Below are 17,857 nucleotides of genomic sequence, written 5' to 3' on the forward strand. Positions count from 1 at the left end.
GCACACATCTCTCTCTCTCTCTTTCTGCTGTGCTGGTGACCCTGCCTGCAGAAGCAGATTGTCTCGCCCACAGCACTATTTGATTGCTTCGTTGTCAAATTAATCTTGTTTTGTGGGTCTTCTCATAGTAAACATGTCTACCAAATTTCAGATGTTTTCTTAAATGAAACTGTGGTGCACTACAGAACCAATGAAAAGAGAACAAACCATGGAAAAAAATTCAAAACGTTGTCTGTATCTTGAGTATATCTGGTTGAAATTTACTAGACCAAGAACCAAGTTATAGCCTTTTTGGGCATGACTTGATATTTTTATTTTTTTTGTTTTGTTTTGTGGGTCTATACAAATGGCGTTTTCAATCGGAAATTCTCTTCAAAATTAACTTGCCTACCGACAATGCTACCAAAACTCTGATGAAACTTTTTTTTTTTTTCACCAGCAAGTCTTTGCAACGCTTTGCAAACTTTAAGCGCTCATCGGGGGGATCCAAAGCGTTTTTCATTTTCATTTACACGGCGCCAAATGAGCAAATTACCGACGCCTACTTCACAACCCAGACGTTTAACGGCGCAATTAAATCACAATAGCTTGCTTTCCATCTAGCAATTAACCTTTTACTAAACCAATAATTATTTAGTGGCTACACCACGACAAACGTTAGGTCCTCGAGGAGCCCCTAGCACCGCCGTAATGGATATCTTTTGCCCTATAAAAAGATGGAAATGCGTGCAGCCGTTTTGCCGCCTTATGAGCTTAGCTCGGTTGAAGCGATGCCAGACGACTTCAGTCCAAAGTAATGCAGTCATGTAAGGCATTCATAAAAGACATTTTTATATACTAGGGCTGGGATATAAAAAAAAAAAATGTCCGCCCAACTTTGTGTTGAAAGTATTACTGAAATGTGGTTTCTAACTTGGGAATTGTATTGATTTAGAAAATTCTCCAATCTACGTTGGATGTTCACAACAAAATAATTGTTCAAGGATCTTATTCATTTTGAAAGGTCTCCCAAAATTGATGTATCGTTGTATTCATGCCAGAACAACAAACATGATTTTTAGCATTCTCAAACTGAGAATGGATCCGTCCACTGGACCTGAACAAAAATCCTATGGAACTTGAAAAATTCACATTTAATCCAAGAATCCTTTTAATTATTTTTGTTACTCTTTCAACGACATTATTGTGAAAAGTCAACAGAGATCCGAACGAGGAGCACCAATCAGGGAAATGTCTTCAACTGTTTTTTTTTTTTGTATTTCTTTTTTTTTTTTTAGAGTGAGCATAGAAAAGTCTTGCTCAGCTTTTGATCATTAAGTTGGGAAAATTTAAAATATACAAAAAAAAAACATTCAATTCACTAAAAAAAAAGATTCTTTGACGTCTTTAGCTGTCAATGGTCATAACTGGCTAACCTGACACACATGCATGCACACACACTACTAAATACTACTACTAAATAGCGTGACGTAAAGGACAGTTCAGACGTTTGAGGTGTCACTCAAGCAAAAATGCTCGTCAATGTTTTTCAAACCGAGATGGAGTCGACATGTTCTCATTAAATGGCACTGATTTTCTGCTTAGGGGCTGGTTTCCATGACAACCTGGATATCACAAATGCCGGAGCCATATTTCCAACTCAAGTCAATCTGGCAACAACTGCCATTGCAGTGCAATTAGTCACCGGAATTACATGACAAAATGAAGCCGCGCAACGATTGATGGCCGCCGGCTCGTTTGTCACGTGACCGGTAAGCGGCAATCTGCGACCAATCACATACCTGCCGCAAGTCGTGGAGAACCTGACTCGCCGCATTTATCAGCGCAGACTCCATTACCTTTGGTGGGATGGGGAATAGATTCCATCCCAAATGGGACTGTCTGCCCTCCAGCCTGGCAGATAAAAGTAGCTTGTGAAGGGTTTGGATGGCTTTCACTAAGTGTTATGATTGCATTAGTCATGAGAGCTCCTTTCACTCTGTCCGTCATCATTTTCCCCTTTCGCCATTCGGTGTCAGAACGCTTCAGACGCACGAGAAATACGGGGGTTGAAGAGATGATCGTTGTGTGAAAGGGTACTGCATAAAGCTGGAGCAGGAGTGTCATATGAGCCTGATGTGTGTGAGCAAAGGACACAGAAGTAATGCAAGGTAGCAAAATTTGAGCCGAGGCGACCAAGGAAATCTTTGTGGCCGTGATGTTTAAGCGGATATACGAACGGCAGGGCTGAGGTGTCTCGTGAGATCCTTTCACACTGCCTGCTGATGTTGGCCTTTTATCTTATATCGTGTAGCATGCATCTGTATGTTTTTGTGTGTTGGTGCATGGTCTAATGCAGCGGTGGGCAAACTACGGCCCGGGGGCCACATGCGGCCCGTTAAACGTTTTAATCCGGCCCGCCAAGCTGGAAAAAAATTAAATGAATAAACCTTGTTAATGTTGAATTTTCGAAATACTTTCGTGTGTCAAACGCACATATTTTATTGTAATGCTTTTGTTCATTTTCATTTAATATTAAATGTATTTTTTTTCTCCGATGAGATTTTTTGAGTTTGGGAACCCCATTTTGAGAACCACTCACCTAAAGGATCTAATTAGCGAGCTGTACCTGATATTGTGCTAATCTTGATCTGAGCCGAGCCACGGCACCTCTTTAGCTCTGAGCGTTGACGTCGAGACACACGCCATTTTGATCTGCACTGGAATCCATAATGATAATAGCGACGGATCAATAGCGAGGCACGCTGCGGTGTCGCTGTCACTGCGGGATATTGACATACCAGCGCTCATTTCCTGTGAGCGCATGCCGTTAATGACTAAAAATGTCATTGCCTCCTGTCAGCTGTCGTCAGAAACCCCGGGAAGGAGGAGACGGAGAACAAATTCCCACTAAGCTTCGGAATTTCTTTGTCTAGATTCAAGAATCAATCATCATCAAACTTTGACACGATAATCCGCCTACTTAGATGGAATATGCAAAATAGCTTCGCAATTTAGTTGTCTCGGATGCCTGCTTCCATTTGGGGCCCTTTCACCGAATCCTCTTGTAGGATTTGGTTGAAAAATAAGAGAAATGGCTGCTTCAAAACAAAATGGCTGACTTCCTGTTTAATTTAGGGCATGGCTCCTTGAGACTATTTGTTTACATTCAGTTATGACTATTTCGTACTGATTGGTAAAACCAGTGTTGGGGTATTCATTTTTAAATACTTTCCAGACTTGAGAGCGAATTTGGCTAAAATGGCTGCTTCAAATCAAAATGGCCGACTTCCTGTTACATTGAGCAAAATTTGTATTTGTTGGAAACATTTTCCAACCCAAGATGGATGTGTCATCACAAAAACTTTTGTTGTGTAAATTCCGATGCAAGAATCATATTGATTTTGAACATTCTTCAAGCCAAGATGGATGCGGCAGCACCAAAAATGTTCTTGTCGATGCCTGAACAAGAATCGTATTGATTTTGAACGTTGGCCAACACAACATGCAAACGTAGGCCATCACTTCTCAACTTTCAAACAGTTTGCTTCAAAGAAAGATTAATGTTCTTTCATTTAAATTTTTTTTTTTTTATGACGGACAGAAGCGGCCAATCATTTCACGCTTGCGGTGGCCCGGTCCGTCGGTACATGTCTCTGCCGTCAAAACCTGCACCGCAAAGGCGCACCTCCACCCGCTAAATTAGCATAAACTCATTTGTTTGACATTAATTATGCATTCGTGTCAAACCACTAATGATGACAAGGTCAAGGAGCACAAGGCGGAATATTCCTCTCACAGCGCAGAAGGAGGTTCTTGCTCTTCCTTTCAGCCGAAGGGACCGTTAGCATGTAATCTACTCGTGACATTTTGGCCTGAAATTGCTCGTTAAGAATCTGTTAATTGATTGTGGATTTAATGGCGTCTCCCAGCGATAGAACGCACCGCTTGGTTTTGCTTTTGCCTTTCACGCAGACATAGCAGGCCAGCGGTGCAACTTGACCCCCTTGTGGCGGTATGATGGAATGTCATTCCACGGAAACGTCACTGCAAGTACCTCCGACGTAGCAGAAAATTGCTTTTGTCCCCTCAGTCAACGTCAGTGAAGTTTATAGAGAACAACCACACAGAAAAAAAAACGTGGGCACATGCAAACTTTTTACAGTCTGTGTGAAATGGGCTCGAAACTTATATCCTTTCATGGTCTTGCAAAAAAATCAGAGCCGTAACAGAAGACTTATCCACCTTTGCCTTGAACACAAAGCTGTTGAAGATGGATTGTTGCTGTAAAAAATGGCTTTCAACACAACATTGTGGGAAAAAATTGCCGGGTTGCTTTGTGGAATACGGTAGTATATTGACTACTTTATTTATATAGCGCATTTCACAACAGCTGGAGCTGTAACAAAACGATTTCCACATGGTGCAATATAAATTAGCAGTAAATGAAAACAGAAATGAAAACTAGAGTCATTTTTTAACTAATTAATCGCAAAAGAAATTCTTAATCGCGATTAATCGCATTTTTTCTACTATTTTTTGTGAAACTTTTAACAGGTATTTACTTGAAAAATATCTTGTAATTAATGTAAAATTATCAAATATGAAGTGTATTTTAAATCAAAGACTGTTCTAATAGCTTTCTTTGATTATTGAATCCAATCTAAATGGAGTCCTCTTGACAGGAGTTTCAATTCTCAAAACTTCTAAAGTACGTTTATTTGTAAGCATCACACCCAGTGGTAACTTGAATAGGGTGTTTAGTTCTGAGATGATGTGCTAAAAATGTAGAGCTACTATGATACAGTGTTTGAACTTGGCTTTGCAAGATATGCAAATTAATTTTGGAAAATTAAAAAACTTAATCGCATTAATAATTAAAAAAAAAAAAATCTTGTGTTAACGCTTTAATTTTGACAACCCTAATGAAAACACTTAAACACATATAAAGTAAATACCAAAAACAGCGACAGTCTCATGTTGAGTCAAAAGCCAAAGACTAAAAATGTGACTTCAAACAAGTTTTAAAAAAACAGACAGAGAGCGGGCTTTCCTAACATTTAAAGGAAGCTCATTCCCGAGAGAAAAGGACCGACGACACAAAAGGCACGATCGCCTCTGGATCTCCGCTTAGTCCTCAGCAGCTCCACGAAGCAGGTGCGTAGGGACGGAGGAGATCCGAGAGGTACGCTGGGGCGGGGCCATCTAAAGATTTGAAGGCGAACAGAAATATCGTAAAAAGAACTCGAAAGTGGGAGCCAGTGAAGAGAGGCCAAGATTGGGGTGATGTGATTCGTCTTCCGACCAGCAAATTTTGCACCAGTTGGAGGCGCTTGAGGGAGGACTGGCTGACTCCAAAATAAAGTGCACTCCAAAAATCCAACTGGACGGGACAACTGATTGTTGGGTATTGCATTTATACGAGGGACTTAAAACTTCTTTTCACACAGAGCCTTTTATACTGAACCCAGCAAAGGCGGGATATTTGTAAACTAAACACAGACCGTATTTTTCAATATTTAGATATCATTCAAGTACTGTTTTGTATTTTTTTTCGTATTATTCCTGTTGTTGATGAGTTTGTTGTGGTTTATAGAGGGGTGAGCAGCAGCAGCAGCAGCAGCACACCGTCATCCTCCACACTCTCATTAGCGGTCGCCATCTGTCCGAGCAGACCTCACACCACTACGTCAACACTCTGTGCTCTCGACGCCCTATCGCACCTTTGGATGCAGCATCCTCATCGCTCCAAATGACACCATCATCATTCGCGCGTCCTCTTTGAGTCGGATCAACCTCACGTCTGTTTGTTTTCACGTTGTCAGAATCTAGACGGACATATTAATAATATTAACCAGAAGAGCCATAATGAGTCATATTGTATCAATATTTGGAGTCGTATTGCATTGTAGCGTCTTTTTAGCGAATTGTGCTATATTTTATATTTATCGTATTTTTTCATAAACATGTATTCACGTGTATTTTATCGTTTAGTCTTTTTAAGTGAATTATATTGTAATTGAAGTGAATCGTATCGTATTTGGGGTGAATCCTTTCTTATTTGGCGCGTGTCGAATCGATTCGATTCGATTCTGAATGTCATATCATAAATGAAGTGAATTTGTTGCGTCAAACCGAGCGAGAATTGTTGCGTCAGTTAATTGAATCACGTTAGTGATGGGCATGACAGTTCTTTTAAGTAAAATGAACTGAAAAAAACGAACGATTCATTTGAGGAGCTGATCCATTCACTCACGTTCGATGAAAAGTTTCGTTCTTTTTGAGTGAATCGTTCATGGACAACCCGACGCTAAATCACATCCAGTTGCATCAAAATTTAAAAGAATCGTATCATAAAAGAAATGAATCTTTTGTGTCACAACGTACTTGAAGTGAATCGGACAGTGATCGTCTTCAATCGTCTCCCAACTGAATTGTTTCAGATTCAAAAGAGGTTCAAAATTTGAGTCAATCAGATTATACTTGTCGTAAATTGGATGCTAATTGAAGTGAATTTATTGCGAAACAGTTGAATTGTATATATCGCGTCTTATCTGAGGTGACTTGAAACGTAATTGAAGTGAATCGTATGGCATTACATGATAATTAGAGTGAATCTTATCGCAATTGGACTCGGTTGTATCGCAACCGAGGTGAGTTGTAAGTAATTGGATTGAATTCGATCATAATTGCAGTGATTCATACCATATTGCATCGTAATTGCAGTCAACGGTACGATATCATATCACTCAATTACACTCACAGTGCAATTATCCCGCTTTCACATCAAGAACGTGACATTTCCATCCCGGCCGTTTTTTTTCTTTTTTTTTTTTCTCTGCGGAGCACGTTGAAGAAGTCAGTTCCAGGCTCAGTCCGACGCTCCGTGTCTTGTCGCGCTCGTAATTCCCTGAAGAAATTGAAGCTGACAATCTTCCGCCGGCCAGACATGAAATCCTGTTGATCCGTCAGGACATGTCTCGGCCTCTGAGCTCCCCCCCGGGTACGGCGACTCATCCGCAACACAGTGACACGGAGACGACGCCAAAGACAAAGCCGGCGACTCGAGAATTCCTGGGAGGTTCACGCCAGTGTGAAGCTAGTTCCCGCCGATGCTTTCTTAGATTAAAAAGTTCGACTGACACCAATCGAGAGAGTTTTGTGTCTGGATATAGAAGTTGGAATGAATCATATTGGATCATAATTGGAGTCAGAATTGAAGTGAATCAATTTATTTTTAGAGTACCGTATTTTCCGGACTATAACCCGCAACTTTTTTCCTAGATTTTGAACCATGCGGCTAATACAACGGTGCAGCTTTTCTGTTGATTTTTCTTTCACCGGTAGGGGGCGCTCTATAGCAGATTCGCATTTTTTTTTTTCGGATTTAATGAACAATGAGTGAACAATAACATCAGAATCGTTGTGGCAACAAATTGCTCCGAGGGCGAATCATATCGTAATCGGATCGAATCGTACCGTCGTTGGAAAGAGTGATCGTCATTTGAGTGAATCATATCGTTTTGGAGTGAATTGCGTTGGATCAAATCGTAATGCTTGTGAATATCGTAATTGGAGTCAATTAGATGACTATTCCGTCATGGAATTGGATTACGATGCACTTTGATTTACTGCTCATATGATGTGACTCACTTGACAATGTGATTCACTCCAATTAGCATTCATTGATCCTATTCAGCCTAATGATGATGATCAACTTTAATTGCGATGCGATTCATTTCAATTTCCATCACGATTATTCCATTTATCTCTTCCAAAACAAGTCAAGAGTTCACAAGTACTTAAATTAGCACTTGAACGTCGTGTACTTTTATAGCATCATGCTCTACTTATCTGACGTACACTTGGCTACATCCGTTTGAATCAAAAACAAGGTGACAGAATGGGGTGTCGTCGTGGTGAAGCAAACAGCAGGCGGCTGACAAAACACAACAAATACTTTGTACCATGTGACCTTTTCACATGTTCACCTTTAGGAGCGCCTTGCTACTTTCTGCCACACAAATGAATAGCAAACATTGGACCAAATAAGCATCACAGCTTCCGACGCAGCTTGCGGGAGTCCAACGTGAGACCTTTATGTTTGGAACGTTACCTCGAAGGCCAAATTGTTGAATGTCTGTAAATGTCAACCGTGGTGACTCAAAAGCGAGGCTTTCAAATGCGTGTTGGGATTTATCCCAGCTGTCTTCGGGTAGTAGGCAGGAGCTTCATGAAATAGTTTTGGTATTTTTTTTTTTTTTTTAAGCCAACAGTGGCAAGATACAAGAACTGGTTCATGAAGCAAATTTGAAGCTTGGTTTTTCACTCATTTACGGTGATCTTAACGTCATTTTACTCCTTCTCAACTTATTTCACTGCCCAACTCAACAATGTAATGAGACCATCTCGGAAAAATGACAACAAAATTGAAAATGTGAACTTTTTGACTGCTCTGTTTCACCCGCACTCCAGTATCCTCGTCACCATGTCGCCCTCACTTGGTCACCAAATAAACTTTAGCAGCTTAAAAATCAACAGAATTAGGAAAGAAAATCCATCATTCACGGCTCTAAATTTTACATGCTCGAAAAAAACCTGGCGCTCCCTCATAGTATCCAGTGCCAAAAAGCTCCTGTATGTACTTTAGTGTGTTGCTCATTGTGTGTTTTTGCTGCGCTGTCCATTGTGATTGCCTGAGGATTTGGAAAGCCTGCACCTCTCCTCCACTCTGCTGCCATTAATAATGCACACCGGCTTTTACTGGATTCTTACAAGATAGACGAGCACGACTTTTTTCTTTTTCCCCCCCTTTTCGACCCTCTCTCCATCTCTATCTACTGCAGACGTAAAGGAAACTTTTAAAAAAAAGCCTTCATTTGCGCGCAGAGCTCTCTCTCTCTCTCTCTCTCTCTCTAGCTCTATCTCTCTCTCTCTCTCTCTCTCTCTCTCTCGCTCTCTCAAAGCCACAAGAGACGAAGAATTACGAAAATTGTTCTGTCCGCTCCCCCGTTGGATTGACAAGACCAGCTTTTTGTGAATAAATGGTTGATCAAAGTTATTTTATTTTTTTTTAATGTTTTTTAATGACTGTTGAGCAGATCTTTGTGAACAAAGCGCTTTGGTCTACATTAATTCTTGCACATCTCGTTTTTGCGATTTCCGGTTTTCGTTTGAGAGGTGACTAATGCTGCTCTTTGAGAGCGAATGATTTGGGTTTGGTTTTGTAAATTTTCACAGGTGTCATAAGGTTGCTATATTACTCTTATTCTCATCTTGCTGGCTTAACAAAGACTGCTTTTTGTGAGCTAAAAAATGGATTCCGGTGTATTTTCACACATTGTTGATGATGCACTTTGTGCTTCTTTTACTTTGCAAAATTTTTTTTACGTTGTTTTAGTGCCGTTTTTCTTAGTTTGACATAACAAACCAGCTTTTTGTGAGCCAACGACTTTGTTTTGGCTCTGTGTTCCGATGTTATACCTTTTTTTAGTTAGCTTGTGTTGTTACTGGATTTACTTTGATAGGTTGCTACTCCTGGTTTTGTTCCCACTGTATTTCATTTGCCTTGATAGAACCGGCTTTTTAGCAACAAAGAGTTTAATCTTCTGCGACTGGTGTAGTGCATTTAGGTCAGAAAATATTACCTGCACAGTTAATACAAATTCAGACTAGCCACGCTTGGGGAAAGAAATGATTGTGAACAGACTGGAAGGTCCTGCTGTATTGTGTATAAAACAAAATAATTCAACGAGGGCCGTGGTGTCGTGTTTATAGGAAACAAACAAGCCTTTGTTTATTATTCATCAGCAGTCGTCACGGCGACTCGACTCCACCTTTGGCTTATTTCCACAACCATTTCCGAGCGGACTGTAAAATGAATATTCATGATTTTTTTTCCCCCCCAACCATTTGCAAGTCGGAATGGTAATAAGGACAAAGCGTGGCTTCAAAAAAAAACAATGAATGCAAACTAGCTACTCAGTGCTTCTAATGAGACACGTTTTAATAAGCAGGTATGTCCAACAAGCTCGCGGTTTGTAAACATGGACTCTTCGATTGCGGCACGACACGCGCCAGCGGGCGTAAATTAAAATAAAAACAGCTCATCAATGTTTGATGCGAGGGAGAAGAGCTTAGAGTCACCCCCGGATGCTCATTCGATGTTGTTTTTAATCCTTTTTTTTTTTTCTTAAACATTCCCAATAAAAAGTCACCTTGAGTTGAGAGCGTCTGCGTTGCATGTAAAAATAAATCAAGTCAAACAAGCAGATAAGTTAATCACTGTATAATTAGACTCAAATCGAGTAAAATGACTTACTCAGCCTTTGAAGATGCTAACAGAAGGCCACGTTACCGTTAGCACAGTACATTTGTATTTTTTATTTATTTTTTGTGGCTAAAAAATGTCTTATTTTGAAAAGTGCCAGGCTTCTCTCCATTACATCCATCTATGATGGACTCGTGACTGGTGGTGCAACGAATCATCGCAAATCTCTGGCGTTAATTGTTAATGTTAGCTAGCAGCTAGCTGTTAGCATTAGCAACAAGTGCCAGCTCACCCGACTCCTCCAACACCGGTTGCAAAAGTTATGGACCTTTATTAACCGGTCCGCCACGAAAAAAGGGTTGGGGACTACTTTTTTTTATAACCTTCAACATTAATGCGCTAATCTAAGTTTTTTTCTAATCCCCTGAGAGAACTCGTTTCTAGTCCATGTTTAGTGTGCTGTTAATGTGTTATTACTTGTCACTCTTTAAATAGGCCGTGATGACTGATTGCAAGTTTGAAGACACCTGTAATGTGAATACATATATAATAATATTATAACCCAAGTCTACTTTTTCCACCTTGTACTGAATATAATATGGAGTATAGTATGTTGTTTCTTTTCCATAAGACTTCGCATAACAAGAAAACAGTGAGTCACTACAAAAAGAAATTGAATGACTTGCAGAGCCTCGCCAGGCCCAAATGTTTAAACACGCAAGCTAATATGTTATATTAGCCCTTTACAAAATGACGGCAAGTTACTTTAAGTGTCACACATTGGACGTGACAGGCGCATCCTTCAATGAATGTCCCGACACGGTCCCCCATTGTTGGCGTTCCGTGCGATCCGACGGGATTTGCCGGCTAATGACGGCCTCGGTTCCGCCAATTTTCCGCGCTGTGAGTCATTGTTGGGCATCGGGCCATCATTGTGGCATCGCGGAAAGAGTCAAGACGCTAAGCCGCTTCCTCCCGCATTCAGGGCCCCCGCGAGAAAAGACGAGCAAATCTGCGCCGTATCAGCTCTAAGAGGCTCACTTGCCGCCGCCAGCGTGACTCTCGGAGCGGAATGTTCCAGCAGAACGCGCTGATGTCATCCGCCGTCCTTTGGAACATTTTCTCACCTTGCTTCAGTTTCAGCATGGACGATCAAGCAGCACCTCGTGAAAGGAAAAGCGACAATGCCAGTTCAGCCTTGTGGTGTGTCTCACTGGCTTACGTCCAAAAGCGGAAATAAAAACAAAACAATCCTTTGTTTCCCGACTGTAGCGTTGTTCATTTTCCGTGTCACCGCTATAATTTGGATTCAAAAGCATTCGTACTTGCGGCTGATTCACTTCTGTTGGCCATTTATTCCATTCGTCTACAGCAGGGGTGGGCAAACTACGGCCCGGGGGCCACATGCGGCCCGATAAGCGTTTTAATCCGGCCTGCAGAACTTTAAAAAAATTAAATGAATAAACCTTGTTCATGTTTTATTTTCTAAATATTGTGGTTTTTCAAAGACATATATATTGTTGTTTACTTTCATTTAAAATTAAATGTATTTTTTTTTCTCCAATGAGGTGAGGTTACCAAAACACTGCCTCCATCTGCTCCTCGTCCGGCCCCTCTGTCAAATCTTAGAACCCATTGTGGCCCGCCAATCAAAAAGTTTGCCCACCCCTGGTCTACAGCATCACAACTAAATGCTACGTCACCATGTTGGCTTTGAAACCTGGGCTCCTTACTTTCAACCAAAACCAGTAGCACTCTGAAAATCTGTTTCAAAAAAATATATATTGTAGATTCTATTTAAAGTCCTTTGCTCATTTGTCCGCTCCCAGTGTGGCATTTAAAGCCTTAAAGGTAACGCTGTGCGCTTCATGATGAAGCCGTGCTTGTCACTGCGATGTATAGCGTTAGCCTTTGGCTATCATCTATTGGGCATTAAACTGTGAAAAAGGACATTTAGTTTTTCAATACATTCTTCACGTCTGCCCTTTAGTCGAATTTATTTCTCCGAGGCGGCAAAAAAGTCTCCGCTGAGTGGCTCACAACTCTTCTGCCTTTTCTCTCTCTTGCTTTCCCATTGACTTGATAGAACCAGTTTTTCTGAGCGCAGGATTATATTTGGATTGATTTCACAATTCTTGTGACATTTCTGGATTTAGCGATGAGGAATTTTAGCGCTGTCGCTAGCTTTAGCTAATCGCCTAAAAGTTTTACCCCAAATTTGGTGGACTTCTTGTTTGGTTCTATATTTGAGTTGACCTTAGATTAACTACGATAGCTTTCCTGATTGTCCAACCCTCATCGATACCCGACTCGTCACTGTAGTTGAGTAAATGAATGAGAACTCTAAAGGAAATATGTCAGCTTGCTTTGGCTGATTGCCTAATAGCCTCACCCCCAATAAAAACACCAGACTTATCTGTAGTTGACTTTCCACGCCTTCCCAGCAGCCGAGTAAATAAACACCAGCTACAGACAAAATACGACAGCTAGACTTCTTTTCTTGACCTCTTTGTCGAGTGGTGTTGGAGTTTAAAATAAGTTCTAATTGAATTTATGCAAGGCCGATGCAAGAGAGAGGCTTCATCTGGGAAAGTGTTGTTCTCGTTGCGAGGGTTTTAAGTGTGAATGTCAGCGAGCATTAACAACCTCCTGTTAATTAAAGTGTAATGGTGTCGCTGTCGGGCCAGAGCCGCCTATAAATTTGTGCCGCGCCTCCAAACACAAGGTGATAATAACGAGCCTTACACGGTGCGACGTGCTGGCTCAGGGTGTTTATTTGAATATCGGGATCATGATCATGACGTCATCAACCGTGTGCAGCTTCCAGTTTTGCGTGCGTCTATTTTTAAAGGGCCCACCCTCTAATAATGGCCGCGCTCCAATTCTTTTTATCATTGACTTTTCATAAACACTGAACGGGGAAGATGGTGTCTTTCACAAACGTTTGCAACCAGTAGATTTGAACGTTTGCCGTCCCATGTAGTGCGCCTCAACCTTAAATGTTGTTTGGATGGTTTTTTTTTTTTTACTCCCATCCAACGTGAGACCTCAGAGACTTGTTCCTCTCTTCAGTTGCGTAAATAAATGCCAGAAAACCATTTCGTGATGACATGTTTCCAAGTTTAAAGGCCTGCCCCCCCCAATAAATGCCAACTATGTGACTTATTTCTTCCCACCCATTCTGCCTCAGACCCAATAGCGCAGCTGTGGGCAAACTACGGCCCGGGGGCCACTTGCGGCCCGTTAAACGTTTTAATCCGGCCCGCCAAACTTGAAAAAAATTTAATGAATAAACCTTGTTAATTTTATTTTTCTAAATACTGTGGCGTGTCAAAATACACATATTTTGTTGTAATGGTTTTGTTCACTTTCATTTAAAATTAAATGAGGTTACCAAAACACTCCACTCTGTCAAATTTTACAACCCATTGTGGCCCCGCCAATCAACAAGTTTCCCCACCCCTGTTTAATAGTGGCTTGGGCCGAGGTTCTGTTCAGTAAATAAATAGCCCGCAAGCATTAAATGGTTAAAGTCGCTTTAAGCTACAGGCGAGCGGAATCTCACAACATGTTTGTTTGATTCCCAACGGAGTGAGGAGGACGGGGGAGGAGGGAGGCGTGGTGGCGGGTGGCCTCGGAGGGGTCTGCCCCATCAGGCCTATTGGATGTCCACTAAGTGTCTTGTAGCCACTGGCCGACCGACGAGCCTCATCAAAGATTCATGCGCGCATGTACGGGATATTGTGCCGACAGTCCAGCCGCGTCCGGGAAAAGGCAGCCGAGTGTCTGCTCCCTGCTCCGCTACTCCTCTTCCTCCTCCTCTTCTTCTTCTTGTTGAAGGTAGCGTACATGCCATCTTAGTTCTGTTCATGTCAGGGTTGTGGGTTTGACGCCCGTATTGGTCTTGCCCTCGTGGGTTTTATTTATAATGAAGTCGATTTAACCGCGGTCAATGTGGTCGGTGGCTCTTATTAATATTTTAGCCATAATGCGATGAGTAGAGGCGGCACTGTCCAATCACGGGTTCCGCCTTTGCCTCACAGTTCTCGGGTTCCTGGTTCGAATCTGGGCTGTGGCCCTACATGGCCGACCGGTCAGGCTATTGGCAGGTGACCAGTCTTTTGTTTGTCTTTCTGTACCATGTGATTAGCATAAAAACTTTCCGTTGCTAGCTTAATGCTAACTTTTTGGTTGATTTAGCCATGTTGTACCAAACAGCCGCGACAGAGACAAAGTGTGTCCTACTTTGTCAAGCAAAACCTCCACTTCCTGTTTTATTTGTGGCGTCACTAGAATTTGGTGGAAAAAAAACCCCATAGCTGATCTACCAATGAATTTTCTTCACTTTTATTGTTGTTGCTTTATAGAAAGGACAGAGACACACGTACCACTTTCTCATGTCGTTCCAATTTCCGTCTCTATGGCTATCGTCACCCAAAGGAGCTCGCTGGCGTTCCCTCCCCCCTTGGGGTGTCAGTGTGCCGTCTCATTGTGTCTTTCAGCTTTCATTTCCTGGTGAAAAGCCAGCCGGCCGCCATCCCTCTCCAGGCGTGTAGGCAGGAGATAAAGCTTTGTCATGTTGCCTGCCGCCTGCAGACATTTTTTTTTTTCTTTTGACCAGGACGTGACCTTGACTCGCTAAAGTGCTTTTAAGTGCTTTCTTTTCTTTCTCGAGAGACTAGAGAAAAGATGCCTTGCGGACTTTTACTGCATTCTCTCATGCTTTCCTTTTGCGAGGCCAACAGAGCAGCTCTTAATAGACCTTTTTGTTAAGCCACGCCCCTGCAAGCGCATGCTGACCAATTATAATGCGAAACAGTGGCCCAACAGTTTGCAATTTTTAAAATGTGGTTTTTTTTTTATTATTATTTTTGTTATTCTTAGACTAGTACCATATTAGACCAGTACTAAGCCAAGACTCAACCACTAAGACTCGACCCAAGGTTTTAAGGCCATACTGGACTCGTACTGGAGACTAGACTGGGTCAAGGGTATACATGGCGAGAACAAGACTGGATGTGGGGAAGTCTTGGATTGCAACCAGACAATACCAAAACTGACTTTGACTTTAAAATTAGTTTACAGACTGAGTTGTCATCACAGAATGAAAAATCAGTAATTAATTAAATTATTTTTCCATGCTCAAGTTAGCAAACTAGTTCCTGGTCCAGTGGACTCGATTACTCCCCGAGGGAAACACGATGGCCGGTGGTCCTCGTCCTCAGAGACGAGCTCCACTTTCGAACGTTAAAGCTCGACTCGCTCATGCTTCTGACAGCGAGTGACAGGCAGGCGAAGGCGGGGTAGGATGTGTGATGGGGGGGTGCCAGGAGAGGTTCGGTGGGGCTCATACATCTGTTCCGGTCCTTGGTGACGCCGACTGGATCCTGCGCCGCACACAGAATGGGATGAGGTGGGGAGGGAGGGAAAAGCGAGAAATGCTCAGCTCGGGATAACCGAGTTTTATTGTTGTTTGTTGGTTTGCAGCAGACTCCCAGGTGGGACTTCTATAATTTGGTAAATTATGTAGAAAAATTGTCATTTGTAAAATAACATCATTCTGACAGGTATGCCAGGTATTTTGCATAATGGAAAAAGTGTTCCGCGCCAAGATTTTGTGTGAATTTCCGTGGCTGTTTCCATCCATCGATTTTATCTGATTAAATGAATTGTACATGAAGTTATTATTATTAATAAGGTGCTTTGAAAATCAAATGTATCATATATCGTACGAGACCAGGCTTACCATTGGAGGAAAAAAAATGTTTGCTCCCTCTAGTGGTCAACTAAAGAATCGCTGAATGAAATGTTCAAACAAAATAAAAGTTACAGTAGCATGAATATGTGAAAAAAAATAAAAAAATAAAAAACAATATATGTAAATATATATATATATATATATATATATATATATTTGATTAGGAGTACGCTGGCTGCTAATTGACGTAGCTTGATGTTCGCACAGTGTGCACCGACTTCTTTCTTTTGTGCGTCGGCCTGTAAGAAGCTCGGCTCCAATTTCAATGATTAGCCAAACAGCCGTTTGGTAATGAAAGGCGCTGATTATTTCGCCCCTGCCTGCGCTGCGTTTCTCTTATCAATAAAAAGCGCTGGCGTCTCTCATCAAGGAGGAGAAATCCATGGAAAGCTGACGTGCTGACACAAAGCGACTGCTGAAGCCCAGCAAATCTGCCCGCTTAATTGATTATTGGCGCCGGAAGCGGGTATCTGCGAGGTGCAGGAGGCCCTGGGGGAAATAATGGAAAACAGATAAGATGAAATGCGGGAGAACTGCCGTCGCCGCTGCCGCCCGTTTGTATTAACGCCCAGCCCGTTTCCTCCCGGCGCGCCAACAAAGCTTTTCAAAATTGCCCGAATCGAAACGTAAACATGATGTAATCGGAAAAGTATCTGAGAGACTTTTTGATTTCCAAAGTGACTCGGTCGTGTGGCTCCAGTTCAAAGTGTTCCCGCAGGACGTCTCACTTGTAAAAATGTCGGCGTCTTTACTTTGACTTTCAACTGTTTAACCCGGACGTTTAATTCCGCACTTTACGCTTTGATTATGCTGCGGCTCAAAATGACTCTTTGTAAAGTTCCATCAAAAAGAACCAAATAAAAAGAACCAAATCACCAAAGAAGTAACAAACTCATTAAGTAACCAACCGACCAGCTAACTAAATAATGAACCAATCATCAAATCAACTAAACTACCCAACCAACTAATGTACAGACTTACTAACGACTCATTGGAGCGACAAAGGAAATAAATAATTAAATAACCAATCAACTAAAGTACCAACTAAATGGCTAACTAACCAACCACGCAGCCACCAACACTACCAGTTGTACTAACCACCCATTAAATACTAAGTAACTAACCAAAGACAAAACCAGCCAAGGTCCAAAAGGGTAACTTGCTTTATTTTGGTGATCTGTTTTTAGATTTGTCAGTTTTACCGTGTGTCCTTGAATGCATCACACAACGTGACTGTGCTCGAATGGAGCATTGTAGTTGCGGTCTATACGTATTTCGAATCAAGGCGTCTCCCGCAGAGAAGCAACTCACGAGAGAGCATTTTGTTCTTGTTGTTTCGGTGACGAGATTGTCCTTCGCCTGGGTCACGGATCAACTTTTCATGCTATGCGGGTGTGTGCGTGTGTGTGTGCGTGTGAGTGTACCCCGGTGTAGCAACGCATTGAAAGGCAGCTCGCGAGGGTATTTTCTATTTATTTTAGTGTGGTTATAGGAAGTCAAAAAGAAGACGGGCGACACAAGGCCATCCCTTTTCAACAGCATGGGGGGAAAAAAATGTGTTAGCGTTATAGAAAGCTGACGAAATGCGGGTATATAGTTTTCAAAAGCAATTCGCCCAACAAGATTGAGGTAATAAAATGTATCGTCCCGACAAGAAAGGCTTGTAATAAGCAATTTGACCTTTGACCAGAATGGTCTACCATTTAAAATCAATAGAACACAAACCCCAATTAAAGTGAAATCCAGTCAAATATAATCAAAAAGGAATACAACGATTAAAAATCAATAAAGTATTCCGTTTTCCATGCATCCATTTTCTGAGCCGCTTCTCCTCCCAGCTGTCTTCGGGT

The 17,857-nt window shown here is 41.8% G+C and overlaps 1 protein-coding gene across 4 annotated transcripts in view; it reads left to right on the forward strand.

Annotated features, from left to right (window-relative positions):
• The window catches only part of LOC148334625 (alpha-1,3-mannosyl-glycoprotein 4-beta-N-acetylglucosaminyltransferase C-like), an 84,329-nt gene that overhangs the window by 61,125 nt on the left and 5,347 nt on the right, over nucleotides 1-17,857 (forward strand). Inside the window, exon 1 of one of the 4 annotated variants that reach the window (XM_088298048.1) lies at nucleotides 13,938-14,089. The exons of the other annotated variants lie outside the window; for them this stretch is intronic. The gene's annotated coding sequence lies outside the window, so the exon portion shown is untranslated. Of the gene's footprint in view, nucleotides 1-13,937; nucleotides 14,090-17,857 lie in introns of those variants that run through there. 4 annotated transcript variants of the gene reach the window in all.

The sequence above is a fragment of the Idiotropiscis lumnitzeri genome, chromosome 6 (genome assembly GCF_059441095.1).
Source record: "Idiotropiscis lumnitzeri isolate Australia: NSW breed Sydney's pygmy pipehorse chromosome 6, RoL_Ilum_1.0, whole genome shotgun sequence".
NCBI classification, from domain to species: Eukaryota; Metazoa; Chordata; class Actinopteri; order Syngnathiformes; family Syngnathidae; genus Idiotropiscis; species Idiotropiscis lumnitzeri.